Source organism: Vicia villosa, linkage group LG1 (assembly GCF_029867415.1).
Source record: "Vicia villosa cultivar HV-30 ecotype Madison, WI linkage group LG1, Vvil1.0, whole genome shotgun sequence".
Lineage (NCBI taxonomy): Eukaryota > Viridiplantae > Streptophyta > Magnoliopsida > Fabales > Fabaceae > Vicia > Vicia villosa.
The window spans coordinates 135,429,019-135,447,876 of record NC_081180.1 but is presented as its reverse complement, the minus strand read 5'-3'; positions in this window follow the sequence as shown (position 1 = coordinate 135,447,876).

Here is an 18,858-nt window from a genome sequence, read left to right as displayed (position 1 = left end):
TGACGCAGATATAGTATATGAATCTGATTTTGTTAGCTCTGATTTCGCAAACGTGAATCGAGCTCTCGAACTGAGGTAATGCCATTGAACTGGTTTGAGATGTGAAGATATTTAACCGCTTTGTGACAGGTTTTGTGATGAACTGTAGGTTTTCAAATTTCAATCGTTTGGATGGTTTTCGGCTTCGGCACGGTTTGGCTCGAAGGATCCTTTGTATGAATGGTGGGTAATTTAGGTTAGAAATAAGACATGCTTGTAAGTTGATTTGGATCAGTTGTGAACTATTTTGAGAGCTTACGGTGAGTTTGAAATTGTATGTTAGTCTTTAGAAATGGTTAGGAGGGGTTATTGATGATTAGCTTTGGTTAGAATGTGATGTATGTTGGGTGACATGATGACCGTTGCTATAAAAAACTTGGAACTGTTAGTTGGTTTTGGAAGAGCTTAATGTTTGAATATGATACTGATATGGTTATTTGGTTAACTTTGGCAAAGAACGCTTGTTTATGATGTTAAATATTTGGAAGTGTTATTATGGATAAAATGGCAGGAATTGTACTAGGTTTTATGGTGCTAATGTAGCATTTTCCATGGTGTAGGTGACAAGATTGGCTGTTGCAAGTTACGGCGACTGGCACGGAAAGTTGGGTGCAGGTTAGAAGTTATTTGACAATTGGTTAGAATTAAGTCAGGTAAAACTTTCAGGAAAGTATAGCCGGGACCGATGTCGAGCTGGATGTTAGTTAGAAATAGTTGTAGCTGAAGTGGTTAAATAAATTCGATGTTTGATTCAGTTCTGAATTCTGATCATGTATGCTCTTTGGTCATGTCCTTAAATAGGCAAATTGTGTTTGGTTTAATTTTCTTGTGTGTTGCAGGGTTTGGAATAATGGCAACATGGGGCTGTTTTGAAGCTTGAAGCGTAAAGCTTCCACATGCTGAAGTTTGCACACAGAACTTAGGCTTTAGCACTTTAGGAATCAAATTTTTGAGACCCTCCTCTTTTGTGTAAGGCTTGATGTCACTTGTAATGAAAATAGTTGAAATATGTGAAATGGAATGTATTATGACTTGTATTTTTGAAGGATCTTGGATGTTGCTCTTGCGTTCACTTTGGAATGTAACTTGTAATGCTTTGAATAGTTTGACTTTTCAGATGTATGTTGACTTTCGAATATTTGGCTATTTGTACTCGAAACTTGTGGTTGAACGATAAACATTGTTTGATACAAACGATTTTTGCAAATAACCTTGGCTCAACATGAACTTTGAATGATGGCGGTATTTGAATGTATTTGCAATACATGTTGAACCTTGAATTTTGGATGAATGTGAACTCGATGACTTTGCTTAGAATTAACTTTGGATGAATCATGAACTTGAAACCCTTGATGCCATTTGAATACCTAGGGAAATAAACCCTAGGTCAAGAAATCCCTGTAGATAGGAAATATATGATCAGGTGCCTTTCAAAAGACATGAGCCAGTCACGATCCTGATTAATTGCAAGATATTATCTTTAAGGAAATAATTAACCTTGTGCCAAGACTTAAATGAAACCTCAGTTTGTCCCATGATCCTTGATCCCATGTTTTTTAGAGGTTTTATTTAATGAATGAATGCATGATATGTGAATGACCTAATAGAGGTATGCAGATGACATGAGAAGCACAAGCCAGTTAGAAATAGAATTAGGAGGGCAAATTTTGGGGTGCAACAGCTGCCCCTATTTAATCATCTTAAACCTGAAGGTGAGATTGGTGCTAGCCTTTCGAACATTCAAGGTAGAAGGAGATTAAATACCAAAAAACCTAAAAATTTGCTTGAGGAAAGATGGGATCCGTTTGGGAACAAGGATGTCAATTCCATCGAGGAAGAATGTATCAATTCTGGGTTGAGTCGAATAACTCTGGGTTAAAGATGAAATAAACATCAACTCTGGGTTTGAAAGAAAAAGGAAAAGTCAAACTATGGGCTGAATAAGATATAAACATTAACTCTGGGTTGAGAAAGAAAAGAAATAACTGTCAACTCTGGGTTGAGAGGGAAAGATAAACAAGAGGTAACCGTCAACTCTGGGTTGAGAGGGAAAGAGAAACCAATGCTGGATTGCACAAGGTATAACCGTTAACTCTGGGTTGATAGGGAAAAGAAAAAGTCAACTATGGGTTGAGAGGGAAGATGACATCACAATGGTAACTCTGAGTGAACATGGTGAATTATCAACTGAATGCTTGTAGGGAACTCATCTGATGAATAACTTGGCTTATGCTTCGCATGCAATGTTTGATTTGTTTTATGCACTTATGGAGATGCAATACAATGAATTCTATATGCAGTGTACTGATTGATTTGCCAGGGTTTTTTTCTTTTTGTGGGGAATAGATTGGATGGAGTTCTGGCACTCTATTTGAGAGTCAAGGTAAGGTGGATGCCCCGACATTATTGATGACTGGATTTATTGTTGGAGACATGCCAATGAATTAGGCTTTGGTGCGTTGGAGATTACTAGTAATGGATTGGATTTTAGGTTCATGAGAATGCAATGATATACATGATGTATGTATGATTATGGATGGAATGATTGTTTTCGAGATATGGGAAATGGGTGGCGAGTGCCCTTGCAGAAAGGTTATTTCTTATGAAGGTATCGATGAAGGTGTTTGGCTTGACTCCTCGACATCTGTCTCGATATCTGACACTTGATTGAAGATGAAGAAATGAATTGTTACTGGCCTGCCCCAGCCTGTTGGATCTTGAGAAACAACTCTGATATGCTTGAATCATGGAGATTTACAATGGTCTACCCCAGTGTTGATCATGGTTTTGTCAGAAGTTCCCCCAGATTGAGAGGAACTATTCCACTTAGTGGATTCTTCGGATATTTGCTCAGCAGGTGACCAACCTTTGCCCTTGTAAGACTACTCGATGGAATTTCAATGTTGAACTTTCCTTGATGTCAAGTACTTACTCTCAGGTTAGATACAATTCTGTTTTTAAAAAAGATAATGAGAATGCACTGCACATGTTAATCTCAAAGTCATGGTTTTTATTTGTAAAAAATGTTGTACTGATACTAACACAGATGACAAGTAACATTAGGAGTCAGTTTTGACATGATTTTACTTTTTGTATGCTTTCAGAACGAACCCTGCTTCAATTAGGACTTTTGAGGGTTGTAACGTGGTCGGGTTCACGGTTTGAGAAAAAAATGATAAAGACTTAAGTTCTACTTAACTCACCCCTTCTTCGTGATGTTCTCCAGTCCTATGTTCAGCTAGTTCGACACGAGTATCCGTCTTTCAGGAAGGATTGTGATGGATGAGGATCCTTTATAGTTTTGATGGAGGTGGAAGCCACCCTTTGGTGCTTTTGTTGATGGTTACAACAACTTATCCCTTGGAAGATTTTTTCTTTTGCTTTCCCTAACTTTTGCCTGAACAAGAGTTCTTTTGATTTTGATTTTCGTTGTCCAGCGGGATATGTCCTAAATTTTGCCTAAGTCATTTGCTTTCAATCTTTTTCCTTTTTTGACTAAGCGGGCTATTGTTTCTTTTTTTTGTTTATAATTTTCCTTCGCTTCTTTTTTTTATCTCTCGTTCGGGAACAAGTTGCATGACTTCTGTGATTTACTTGATGAAAAGGTTGTGACTGCCTTATTCTCAGTAAGCGAGAGACATCCATTGTGGATATTGCTCTTCGAATTTTTTTGTGAGGGATGGAATATGATTAATCCTCTGATGGAATACCTGAAAGTTGAACGCTCAGTCAAACTAACTGAAGACTACCCTGCCCCTGGTTAAGATTGAGGTTTTGTATATTTGAAAAGAAACTCCTACTCCTTAGGCTCAAAGGGGTTGACGAGGATTTCACTCCCTTATAACTTCAGTGTTTAGGAATTGAAACAATGCATGTACATCGTCAGCAAGATCTTTGTTCTAAAAGCATACAGTTAGTAGTTCATGTAATTTTGATTTTCATCATTCTCCTTTTTTAGTTGCTTTAGTCAAATGAGTTGAATATCAATGAACATAATGACAAATGAAATGATTTGAGAAAAGCATGTGCGTTGCACTTTTTATTTATTCACACAAAATGAGTTTCTTACAATGAACATTACTCGATAACAACGAAAACATTACAATTGAAAAGGCTTGAGAAATCTAAACAATGGCAAGATTGACCTTATTCTGATGCAAATGAAAGGTTTTCTGACAAACACAAAGCCTTTAGGCTCCACTGGTGGAAAGTGCCCTGATGAGGAGGCATGGAGTTCTCTGATAGTAGCTTGATCTTGTTTGTAATTCCCCATTATTCTTTTTTTGTTGGCTCTTGTCAGATATCAGTGTCGAGGAATCGTCTTGTCTGATCTGATGGCAAGGAAGAAGGTAAGAGTCTTGGTAATCATGGATGCATATGCATGAATATAAAATGTTAACAATGATGCGAATGCAGCAGGAATCAGGATCACAGATCAAAAGGCTCTCTTCTCATGATGTTCAATGATGGTCGAATCCTCCAGATTCAGAGGTTCGACGTTGCTTGCTGATAAATAGGTGGTGCATAAGTTAAATAAGGTCAAATCCTCTAGATTCAGAGGTTCGACGTTGATTCTGGTAAATAATCTGTGCATAAGTCAAAGATGGTCGAATCCTCTATATTCATAGGTTCGACGTTGATTTGGATAGATAATCTGTGCATAAGTCAAATATGGTCGAATCCTCTAGATTCGGAGGTTCGACGTTGATTTTGGATAGATAGTCTGAATGGGCATAGGGTAGGATGGAAGCATGGTTTCCTGCAAAACAAAATTTCCCAACCCCTCTCACAAGTATGGTCTAGTATATGGTAGGTCAAAAGGTCACCAGCGTTAACAGTTCTCCTGAAATATCATCATTGTTGCATATACTTGCCAATGATGGTATCTCATTTGAACCTCGATTGGGCGTGGGTCTCATGATCGCACTAGACAAGACCTAACATCTCGTCAGCGTCATGACTATCCATTCTATCCTAGGTATCATAAGTAACAACTCAGGCCTGGGTATTGGACCTTTTACCTTAAATCATTAACATCTCAACCCAACAGAACAGCACAATAATAACAATAATAATAATTCATAGTATATGAAAATAAAAGTGATGCATAAATAAATAAAGAAATAAAGTAATAAAGCAATAAATAAACACCCAAAGAAAATAAAACAAACAAAAGCTAGGATCGACTAAGCATGATCCCCAGCAGGGTCGCCAGCTGTCGCACGCTCGCGAAAAGATGATCGGAATCAACAGAGTCACCACCGAACTTTATTTATCTCCGGAGAGAAGGGAAAACATCGAGAAAGCCCAAAATAAAGGAAGGCTAAGAAAAGGTATTACGACCAAAGATCGGATAAGAAGTCGATTATGCAAGGGGAAGATATCAGCACCCCTCACGTTTGTGGTACTCCACAGGATCCGCTTTTGTTTGTTCTATTCTAAGGGTGTGTTAACTATTGCTTACTTGCTAAGAGGAAAATGAAAGGATTATAAACAATACAGGAGGAATAAAGTTTTTTAAATAGTTGTGCTCGCTTAGGTCCCGCAACCTAATGCCTACGTATCCCCTCATGAGGAATCAGAGCGCCGTAGTTCGGCTCACATGTTTTTGTTTGTTTGTGTTTTTTAGTAGACGAAGTTACATTCGCATTCTAGCATTAGGATAGCTGCTCGTTGAGTGAAGTCTTATGTGTTACCTGTCTGCGATCAAAAGGAAGCAACATGTCCGATTAAGAGAAAGAATGCCCTGAAGGAGAGAGAGAGATAGAGAGAGAGAGAGAGAAGAGAAGAGAATTGGTTTGTATTTTTTGATGTAATTCCATGATGAACAAAACCCACTAAAAGGCTTCGCACCACTTCTTTACTTTGTTTTGAATTTGAACATTTATTAGGTATTTTAGGTGTTTTTAGTTAGGTGTCTTTTAAGGGGAATTTATTTGTGACTTGAATCATACCAAAAAGAGTTTAAGTATTTAGAGAAATAAACCAGAGTCTACACCCCAATCATTTCCCTAAGTAGTAGTTGTCATACCCCAATTTTCGCCCCTAAGATCCCGCCTCTATTCGCATAGCGTCAAGATCACAAGTTGTGGTGTGTTTCTTTTAGCAGTTAGAGTTTCGATTCGAGAAGTTCAAATGAGGTGTGACCAATCGGACTTCTGGGTTTTCCTTGATTAATGTGCACTCTAAGTGGGACAATTAGGATTCCTCCTATCTTGCTGATGTTCGATATTCTTTATTCAACAATAGCCCTTTTGGTGTGAAGTTTTCTCAGTAAGGCTACAAGGATCACCACTCTCTCTTTATTGCAAGTTTGTCACTTAGGATATATCTTGTTGGTTTTGTCTCGTGATAATTTTATGGAGTTTAGAGGGTTGGTTCGAGATCTTCATCTTCTAATAATACCTATCACTTGGTTGCAATTTGGTTTTTGAGATTTCATGGAATCAAAATATTACTTGTTACTTGAGCTATGGATTTAAGATTTGGTCGTCTCCTAAATTTCATAATTTAGTTAAGGATTAGGTTCGTTGACTATGAATCGCACAAGGATAAGGTTTATGATTTCTTTGACAAAATCTTGCAGCCCATTCACTTACTTGTTCGTTTGCAAGTCATGTTAGATGTGAATTGAAGAATTAAAGAATATGATTCAAATTAAAATAGGGAGATTTATTTTACATGAATTTCTTAAAATACAAGTTACTTGGAGTTCATAGCATTCATCAAGATTTCATATTTCATTCAAGTGGATTATTTTGAGTCCAAATTACCAAATGCAATGTGTTCATGTATTCAAGGGTCTTCAAAGCATACATCAAGATACAAGTCCTAATTCAAATTCATTATTTCAAAATTCCATAGAAAGTTACATCCATTTCAAAAGACAATAAAATTTAGTTCAAACTAGCCTAAGAACTATTCACAGCCTGATTCAAAAGGGTATCCAAATGCTTGTCACAAGAAAATGCCCAAAAGTATGTCTCCACTGTCCACAAAAACTATGTCCAACCCTACATCACAAAAGGACAGCCCTACTGTTTTCTGCTTGCTGTCTGATACCTGCCAAGCAAATTGCCCAAATTGGATGCACCAAAAGCTGTAACAGAAAGAACAGAAACAAATGCCATATCAAAGAAAGAATGATGGAATGTTGAAGGAAGAGAGAGAGTTCAGTTTTCTTTTTTTCCCCACGTTATTTGCTCTTAATATCTCATTTTATTCATTTTCTTTTAACAAAAATCAACATTAATTAGTTTTGACTTGGTTCAATTTTTATTTTAAAAAAATAATAACTAATAATTAGAGAATAATCTGATTGCCGGTGATTTATGAGATGCTTTGTTCTTTTTTTTAGTTAATTTTATTTTTTTCCTTACTTTCAATTTAATTTATATAATTTCAATCAAATCAAATAAAAAGTTTTTTTTTTTAAGATTGAAATGAGTGGAACGTTCCTTTCCACTTTCATAGGTTAGTTTTTTAATTCTATTATTTAATTTTAACAATTAAAATAATTTAAGATGATTTACTATTTAATTTTAGTTTTTGTCAAATAATTAAAATAGGAGATTAAGAGTTCATTCAAATAACAAAAAAAAAACTTCAATTTAATTTTGGTTTAAAAATGTAAAAGCATTTCATAACAATTTTTTTTAATACTATCCATTAAATGATAATTAAAAAGACAGAGAAATTATTTTGATTTTAATTTAGGATTCTATTTTTATTATTTTTTCTTCTTAAAAATATTTTCATAAAAAAGACCAAAAATATTTCCTTTCTAGATGTATGTTTAAACTTCCTTCATAATATCTCATGATGTCAAAAATATTTTTCTTTTAGTTGTTTGTCCCCTTAAATTGATGTTATTTCTTGTATATTTGTGTGCTTGTGTGGATGTATGTCTTGATCTTATGTTTATCTTGTTCATTCTGCTTTTTTTTATCCCCATTTGACAAACTGTATTCCCCATCTCCGAGACTTTGTAAATAATTTTACCGCTTTAATTTATTTTCTTGTTTGTTTACCTTCTTAACATTGCATATAAAATCATTCAAACGCTTTGAAACATACTTGGTCCATATACCAAGCCTACCCTAGTGTTTTGTAAGCCAATCACTTTGTGCATTGCCATTGGGCTCAAGTGCCTGAAGAGCATATTTTTCGAAGCAAATTTTATTACCGCGAGAGGCTTTTCCTTTCATTCTTCCTCTATGATGTTTACGGAATCTCATTAAATATGGAGGGCCAATTTCCAAAACCCATTTCGGCGTCCAGTAGCAACAACCGTCTTTTTGATTGGTACCGTCGTGGCTCTTTGGTTGGGTATTGGAGCAACATTACCTATTGAAAAACTTAATAGTATGGAAATGCATTCATTTCCTATGCATTGACTGACTCAATTTATGATACTATTGGAGTTAAACAAGTAGATCTAAAGAAAAAAGGGGTTGTATTCTATTAGTAACAAGTAAAAGTTTTTTCTAAAGAGAGCAGAAATCTTCCTTAAAAGAGAGCAACTTGTAAAAGTTTTTTCTAAAGATTTTTCGTATACTTTCACATTCTTCAAGGATCCTTACATTCATTATGTTCGATATCAAGGAAAATGCATTCTGGCTTTAAAGAATGCGCCTTTTTTGATGAATAAAATAGAAATGTCTCCTACGTTACCCGTACTATGTGTAAGTAGCAACGTAATTTCATAGAGTCATTCGGTCTGAATGCTACATGAAGAACATAAGCCAGATGAAGGAACAGAAAGACCTAGGATGTAGAAAATTTGGATTCGTATATTCTATATCCACTCATGTGGTATGGTACTTCGTTATGTCATATAGAATATACGAAATAAACGATATATAAGATGCATCTGTATAGATATTATAATCTACATCCAGAAAGTCGTATGCTTTGGAAGAAGCTTGTACAGTTTGGGAAGGGGTTTTGATTGATCAAAAAGAAGAATCTACTTCAACCGATATGCCCTTAGGCACGGCCATACATAACATAGAAATAACACTTGGAAAGGGTGGACAATTAGCTAGAGCAGCGGGTGCTGTAGCGAAACTTATTGCAAAAGAGGGTAAATCAGCAACATTAAAATTACCTTTCCATTGCACGAGGGAGAAGTTAGGCACAAGACACGATATCTTGGCGAGCACAATAATAAAAAACAAAAACCCCTTTCTTTCCTCTTTTCTAGCAATAATTAAAAAATACTCACACAAAGGTAAATAAATGGGTCTTAACCGACTCCCGAACCCTAATTTGGTTGCGTAGACCATTTATTTTCTCCTGTGGGTTATAACCGATATTTTCCCTTTGCTTTTTGGAATAAATAAAGATCGGTGGCGACTCTGTTGTATTCCCAGTGTTTCTTACGCCCGTGGTATGAATTTTGGCCGGCCCGACAGTAGTCAAGAAATAAACCAAAGTCTACACCTCAATCACTTCTCTCCTACTAAGTAGAAAATAAATACATCAGGGTCTACACCCCAATCATTTCTTTTCACTATAAAAAAGTAGTAGCATGATCCTCGTCGGTATTTAATAGGTCTTTTTAAAGTTGAAAAAGAAAAAGGAAGGGAATCTAGTCTAATTGTACAAAGGGGAATTTTAAATCCTAAATTGTTATGTTATGATTCTACCTATAGTTTTATAGGTTTTTTAATGGGAAATGAATACTAGTCTAGTTAACATGTGAAGATTTACAAGTCCTAAACTCTAAGGGAACATACAAATGATATTAATAAAATAAGTCAAAAAGTAAGTAACATTATCATAAAAAAATTACACAAAACATGCCATAGAAACGATACTAAAAGAATAGGAAAGTGACCTAAAAACTAATATATTTTTGTATATTTTGCTACGTCAAAAATTATACTAAAGTCTAAAATCTAACAAAAGAATATAGTCTTTTCATTGTTTTTTATTACCAAAAAAATGAAGTAAAAAACCTAAAATCAACTAAATGGGCTCAGGGGTGTAAATTGGGGTGTGCTAAAAGTTTGGCGTAGGGTCCAAGGGAGTCGTTTTTGGATGCAGCCACCTTGGTATGGGCTAAAAAAAGAAACGTGGACCTGAGAAGGGGCTGAGAAAGAAATTGTGTTGGTGGCTTTGAATTCTAATCCATATTTCAACTATTTCATATTTTTGTTCTAATTAATGCCAATTAATCAAGATTTAAGTTGTTTAATTAAAATTTTATACTAATTAAAAGAAAACTTAATTAAAAAAAGGTAAAGGGGATTTAGGGTTACGTTTGATTGTGACGATTAAGATTTTTCTCTTAGACTCTCATTCTCGTCTCTCTCCACTTAGGTTAACACGACCGTCGGAGTGACTATCGGAAATCGCCTCTGGCGGTACTCTTCCGTCAAATCCCCAATCATACACCATATTGGATTCGTCTTTTCTTTCTAATCTCCAATCTCGACTTCATTTTCACGGATTCAAACCGAACTTCCCTAAATCTAAGCCTCAACGTAAACCATAATGTATTGACAATTAAAATTAGATGGTGATGACACTCAATCCAGAGCGACGAGTATGGGGGAAGAGATCAGTAAGCTCTGAGCTACCTTAAGGTGTCGAGACAACAGACAAAGAGGTGAAATTCAGTGACTTACTTGGATGAATATCGAAGACGAAACGAACGTAGGCCAGAGAGGAGGATCCGATGCGAACTTGTGTGAAATAAACGCCACCAGATGCAAAATAAACACAAGGAGATTGAAGAATTCTCCAAGTATGCTCTTGATTATTCTTTAATTCGTGTCACACTTTTTCTTCTCTTCTCGTTGACATTATGGATTTTGTGTTTTCGTTGTTGTTGTGCGTTGCTGATATAGAATTGAGAGGATTATAGGTTGAGAGAAGATTGAACATAAGTGAAGGATTTTAGCTCAGCTCCATTGAAGCTCAGTGAGAGGCTTCAATGTAGTTTTGGTTATTAGCGTGTGGTGAGGTAAGGAAGGAGAGAGATTGAAGAATGCAATGAAAAGAAAGGGAACCCTAATTCTTTTCAGAAATGAAACAAGAGAAAGAACAGATGCATACATGTGTACCACAACTTGTTTAGTGCATAATTATGGTTCCCTTTCTTTTCACTGGATTCTTCAATCTCTCTCTTTCCTCACCTCACCATACGCTCATAACCAAAACTCCATTGAAGCCTCTCACTTAGCTTCAATGGAGCTAAGCTAAACTCATTCACTTATGTTCAATATTCCCTCAATCGATAATCCTCTCAATTCTCTATCAGTAACGCACAACAACAACAACAAAAATGCAAAATCCAGAATGTCAACAAGAAGAGAAGAAGAAGCGTGACGCGAATTGAAGAATAATCAAGAACGTACCTGAAGAATTCTTCAATCTCCTTGTGTTTATTTCGCATCTGGTAGCGTTTATTTCGCACAAGTTCGCATCGGATCCTCCTCTCTGGTCTTCGTTTGTTTCGTCTTCGATCTTCATCCAAATAAGTCACTAAACTTCACCTCTTTACCCGTTGTCTCGATACCTTAAGGTAGCTCAGAGCTTACTGATCTCTTCCCACATACTCGTTGCTCTGGATTGAGTGTCATCACCATCTAATTTTAATTGTCAATACCTTAGGGTTTACGTTGAGGCTTAAATTTAGGGAAGTTCGGTTTGAATCCGTGGAAATGAAGTCGAGATTGGAGATTAGAAAGAAAAGACGAATCTGATGTGGTGTATGATTGGGGATTTGACGGAAGAGTACCGCCCGAGGCGATTTCCGATAGTCACTCCGGCGGTCGTGTTAACCTAAGTTGAGAGAGACGAGAATGAGAGTTTAAGAGAAAGATCCTAATCGTCACAATCAAACGTAACCCTAAATCCCCTTTACCCTCTTTTTTAATTAAGTTTTCTTTTAATTAGTATAAAGTTTTAATTAAAAAACTTAAATATTAATTAATTGGAACAAAAATATGAAATTGTTGAAATATGGATCAGAATTCATGGGCCACCAACATAATTTCTTACTCAACCCCTTCTCAGGCTCACATTGCCTTTTTTTGGCCATACCAAGGTGGCTGCATCCAAAAACGACTTCCCTGGGCCCTGCGCCAAACTTCTAGCATACCCCTGTTTTCAATTTACACCCCTGAGACCATTTAGTTGATTTTAGGTTTTTTACTTTATTTTTTTGGTAATAAAAAGAAACAATGAAAATACTATTTTCTCTTGTTAGATTTTAGATTTTAGTATAATTGTTGACATAGCAAAATATACAAAAACATATTAGTTTTTAGGTCACTTTCCTATTCTTTTAGTATCTTTTTTATGTCATGTTTTGTGTAATTTTTGTATGATCATGTTACTTGCTTTTTTATTTATTTTGTTGATATCATTTGTATGTTCCCTTAGATTTTAGGACTTGTAAATGTTCACATTTTAACTAGGCTAGTATTCATTTCCCATTAAAATCCTATAAATCTTTAGGTAGAATCATAACATAGCAATTTAGGATTTAGAAATTCCCCTTTGTACAATTAGACTAGATTCCCTTCCTTTTTCTTTTTCAACTTTAAGAACACCTAATAAATACCGACGAGGATCATGCTACTACTTCTTTTATAGTGGGAAAGAAATGACTGGGGTGTAGACCCTGGTGTATTTCTCAGAAACTCTCTCTTGAATATAGCCCAAGAAATAGCTACACCGTCAGCGTCCAGTTCAGCTCTCGTAGTGACCCACCAGTCATCGGCTTCTTCCGACAACATGTGAGTACCATACCTCACTTTCAAGTTCTCAGCACAATCAATGACTTTGAAAATCCTCTCGATCTCCTTCAGCCACTTCTGCGCACCTTTAGGATCATGTGTGCCCTTGAACAACAGAGGATTGTTCCTTTGAAAATTCCCCAATTTCCTGTCAGCACCAATCCCAGCTCCATTTGCATTCCCTCCCAACACACTAGCAATTATGCCCAGAGCCTCTGCAATTGTGTCATCATTTCTTCCACCTCTTCCAGCCATTGTTCTGCTAATTCATAAAACAATTCCATTAGCACCTAAAGTATCGACAGTGATAACTCGCACTAGTCGCATACAAGGGAAAACTGACACTAAGACTCTGATCACAACGACCGACTATGATCTGATACCACTATTGTAACACCCTTCTAAACTCCGCGACAGTTATTAAGATAATCAGAGTAAAAACATGTAACCAAGGGTGCCACAATTAATTTAAGCCAAAACATATGTCATCTGTCATGCATTATTGGAAACGGTTTGGCAGAATACAATATCATGTTTAACACAGCGGAAAATACGCATCACCAATACCAAAGTAACAAAACAAAATCGAAAACCATGAAATAGAGTACGTAGTTAAACTCTAAACTAAATCGTTCCCCAGTGTTAAGCTATCAGAGCATGACTGACACGACATTAACTAACGGATGAACTCTAATAGCCATCCTCACAGAGCAATACGCCGCTACTTCTCAATCTGAAAATATCAACATGTAAGGGTGAGTCTTATTCACAATTAATAAATATTATGCATTCATAAGCAACAAACGTCATAATATATCATACACCCAATTTGTAATATATTCAGATTTTCAATTATCATTCGTCAATTACAACAAAAACATCACCCAACATAACACTGAAAATACATTCAATCATGTTATGACAAAATGTATATGAACCAACATACACTATGAATGTGGTACCAATAAGCCGTGGAATTAATCCACCGACCGATCTAAACATCACCGAGATACAGTCTTGTTAGACGCTGGCCTAAAGATCTAGAGGGGGGGTGAATAGATCTCTCTAAGTTTTTTCGGATTTTTCTACTGACTCGAGCGAAAGCGGTTCTGAATCGACTTGCGTCTATTCCGGACCGCTATTGCAAAGGTCGTATGTGTTTCAAAACCAAAAAGTAAGTGGAATTGATGGTGAAGTAATATGATGGCTAACCAATACGTTTAACAACTGAAAACCAATTAACTTCTAGATTGACAACTTTGATTTGCAATGCAGTAAGATTGGATTAAGCAAAAACACAAACACTTGGTGATACGTTCAAATTGATAGTGATTCAAGTTGTGGTGAATTGTGATGTTTGTGCAGAACTTTAATTCACAATTTTAACACTTGAATCGTTGATCAATTTTGCACTTATAACCAATTATGAACAGAAAGTAAAAGAGAAAGTAAAAGCGACAAGAACACGATATTTGTTTAGGCAGTTCGTCGATCGTCCTCGCTACGACTACGTCTGCCCCCAATTCCAAATTGAAATTGGGTAATCTTTCATTAATGTTGAAAGTAGTATATACAAAGAAGATAACAAAGCGATAAACGATAAACCAATTATGTCGATCCTTTGAATCTTCTTCCCCCTTAATCTTGAGCCAGATCAAGGTTATCCAAGAGCTTCACTTTGATTCCCTTCTGCAGTGTCTTGATTCCTTGAACTCCCCGTTCCTCAATCGTTACACTCAGCCGAATCCTCAATGAACGCCTCTTGATAAAAACCCCCAAGAACCACCCGTCGTGGAGGACAAAACCCGCAGATTTTATTCACCAACAAACCCCACAAACCTTCACCCACTAGGAATCTTCAATTCCGTTCCATGGATGTTATCGAACTCATCACTAACCCGCAACGCAAGAATGATTATGTGTAATTGTGTTGGAGATGATGAAGAACGAAGATGAGAAGCGTTTGTGTATCTTTCAGTCGTTGGTGTTGCTTGAATAATTACCCTTGCACAATATATATGATTGCATAACAGTTAGAACCAAGAAAAACTGATTTTTGAACTTTCTTGATCAGTTAGGTCGACCACTTGTAGTGCTTAGGTCGACCTAACAGAGCTTGCAGAATTTTGCTCCCAGTTAGGTCGACCTGTTGAAGGAGTAGGTCGACCAGAATCCTCTTCTGATGCATTCTGGAGACATTTTCACAGATTAGGTCGACCTAGTTGATGTGTAGGTCGACCTAACAGGCTGGTATGTAGATTTCATCAATTTAGGTCGACCTAAATGATGTGTGAGTCGACCTAGCAGGGATATATGAATTTTTCTCCATTTTAGGTCGACCTGGGTTGATGGTAGGTCGACCTAACTGCTGTTTTTCTGCATTGTTTTGCTTGTGTTGAGGCAACCTATAAACATATAAACATAATGGGTTGACCTATGAGTGATCAATGCTTGCTTTTCTTTAAGTTTTCTGCTTCCGTCTTGTTGTTTGAATGCTTATTTGAGTTTGCCATGAATCAAAAACATCTTTGAGTGTAATCTTGTATTCACATACTCCCCCTTTTTGATGATGGCAAACCATTCGTCTAAGCTTTGGTAGTAAATGATAAAGACTCAACAGAGCTCCCCCGTACATCCGGCATCTATCTCTCAACAGGGCAATCTCTCAACAAAGCTCCCCCGTACACTCAGCATCTATTGTATCTATCTCCCCCTTTGACAACATCAAAAAGAGAAACAAAGAGAACAGAGTAGGAGAGAAACAAGAGTAATAAAGAATACCGGTAGTCATTGAGATAGATAACATGTAAATGGTGAAATCATAAGAGCTAATCATGTTTTAAAGAAAGCCAACAACATACATAGTAGTTCAAGAGATTTATAAAAGAAAAGCAGAGAGTACTACATCATATAATGTTTTTAACAACAAAACAAAAACTTAATGGCATGAAATGCAATGAAATGATGATATGATAAACAATATGTCCTAACGCCTGCCCCTTCTTCCTCTTCCTCTTTGAAATGTATGAGGTCGATCTTCTTCAACCTGTTCCAACAAATCCAGCACAGACATGTTAAGAGTGTTGAAGCTTTGGCTTATGTTAGCATGACGATGCAATGCTGTTTCCTCAAACTGATTCTGCCTCAATATGGAGTTGGATGCAAACGTTTCAAAATCGTTCCTTTGTTCCTGAACCAAGCCGTACAAAGATTGGTATTGACGTTGTTGTTCCTCATATCTATCTTGTTGAAGCTGCTGCATTGTTTGAAATTGAAGCTGTTGAGTTTCAAAGTTCTGCTGTTGTTGAAGTTGCATAGCTTCAAGCATAGATATTATGTTGGATTGATCAGGAGGAGGTGGAGCAGTGTATCCCCAAGGAACTTCTTCCTGTTGAGACGGAACATATTGCCAATTTGGATCCGTGTCATGAGCTGTGTCTTCCATGGTTTGATCCTCATCATTTGCCATTTCTTGATCGTTTCCCTCTTCCTCATTTCCTACATTGTTTCCAAACTCCGTAGGATCATCATAGTTGTAGATAACCTTCCCTGTTCCTTTTTGAATGAGATAATAGGTTTTCCTAACAGGATTCCAATGATATCCCATAAGAGTCAAGGTGGTTTGTGAGAATTCCTGGGATTGATGTACGCGAGTGTAGTGTAAGTGATCAAGTCGCATACCAAAGTGATTGACAATTGTTTGAATGATTGAACCATAACACAGGGATGTAGTTTTCTGTTTGACCTCATGAAACTTAGCAGCTAGGAAGTGAGGCCAGTGTAAACGTGTTCTATTTTGCAGCAGATACATGAGCACCACTTCATTTCTTTCAATTCTCGAATATCCTCCTGCCCTTGGTCGAATGATTCTTGAGATTACCCAGTTCAAGAGCCTAGGATCTCGCTTCAAATGACCAGCTGTTATTGTTTCATTTGGTCTGTCAAATACGGAAGGATCTTTGAGGATTGACTTCATGTAGGCCTCATGGTCATAGTTTCCCGGTACATCCCCGTCTACCATACGGAGTTCATCACCAACGATTGTCAGACCAAAGATACTAATCCAGACCCGTTTGTCGACAACATGCGATCTAGATCCCATTTTGAAACGGAAATTACAACCGTCTCCTTTTGTAAATCCTGCATAGAAAGCCCTAACGGTATTTTCACAGTACGGGGTATCACATTGCAATAAGGGATGAATATTTTGATGTTCAATTAACGCAGCGACATCAGGGATATGCATGTTTTCGACAAGATTTGGATCATAAGTATATTGCTTAACAATTTTCCTTTTCATCTGCCACTTCTCAAAGTTTTCTCTACAATCAGGATGAACAAGAGCACTTACCGGTTGAGATGATGAACTGGAAGCAATTTCCTTTCCTTTTCTTGATTTTGGAGGCATGGTTGGAGATGCTTTGAGTGAGAGAGGGAAGATTTTTGACAGTTTTGAGTTTGAGGAATTAGGGTTAGCCGTACCAAAAGAGATGAGAATGAGAGGGAATGCAAGAATGGAGTGTTTTGAATGAATGTTATTGGGTCGGGTCGACCTAACAGACCCAAATATGGAAAAATTTACGCAGTAGGTCGACCTAAAGTGAAGCTGGGTCGACCTAACAGAAGTAACAACAACAAATGACCAAATTAGGTCGACCTAAATTGTGAGTAGGTCGACGCAACTGGAGCTTTTTGGTTTTTCTAAAGAAGCTTCTTATGTAGGTCGACTCAAATACAGGGTAGGTCGACCTAAGTTTCTTTCAATGATGAAAATGCCTTAGAAATGTTTCTATATGATGTATTTTTGTTTTGTCATTTGCTTGAATGCACAACCATTGTATGTTATGAATGAAATGATGAACATATGTACATAAGTATTTGAGAAGAGTAGATAAGAGCACATGAAGTCACTATAAGCATGTTAATTGATAGCATATTATAGCATCAATAAAATTTTTGGAAGTGAACAATAAACATGTTACCGCTTTCTCAATATGTAGGTGTTTTGTCATCATTGTGTGGAGTCTTCTTGTCTGAGTGCCATACTCCTAGATTTGATAATGAATTGTTTTGATGGAATGTTTCATAGGTTGATTTTTGCGAAAAACTTATCTAGTATCGATTACTCGATGTTCTCCCGGATGCGGGACATAGTCCCAAACAATATTCTGCTAAGAATAAGTTTAAAATCTCTTTGCAAAGCAACTTGCCAATTTGCACATCAAGTACTGCGTCCTAAGTGTTTTTCGGAGTATCTGTATTTGTAATGTATCTCATACATTTGCGATGGCTAGAACACCTACATTTCCTTTGCCAAGTATGATTCTTCAAACTGTCTTCATAGATGACATACCAAGATTGGTATGTCTACCTATATGTGTCTTGAGCACCAGCTGTCAAGGAGCTACCACCGTTCGGCGATGTCAAGACACTTTTCCTGCAAGATTAAATTAGAGTGGAAGGTCCCCAATCTTCATTGGGTCCTGGATGGTGAGTACACAATTTGTTGCACTTAGGCAACCATTGAAATACTCCTTTAGGAACTAAAATTCTCCTAAATTTGCATTTTTCAATGGTATGTCCCTTTTTGCAACAATAATGACAGGTAATATGATGAGAATATGGAGTTTTGCTAGTTGATACTTTTGGTACAAAAGTGTATTTACTATATAAAGGAGTATACGATCTTTTGAACTTGTTTGGATCAACCGCAAAAGTCACTTTTGGTTGTAGAGCCTTGTCTAACTTGACTTTTAGATCTCTCACTTCTTTTTGCCAAATGTGACATGTCTCACAACCAAACCATGATGTAGGATCTATTTCAACTTTGTCCTTTTGAATGTCTAGCATAGATTGTTTTAAAGCTTCCATATCCCTTTCGGTTTTCTCAACTTTTGATTCAAGATATGAAAATATTTTCTTATTTGAGGCCAAAAGTTTGAAAGCTTTAATTGCATCTCTATGTAATTCTTCAAAAGCAAGTTTTAGTTGAGAATGAGATACCTTATCTACGAGTTCAGGTTTAAGATGACTTACAGCTTTCTTTTTCTTGTTTTGATGAGCCATG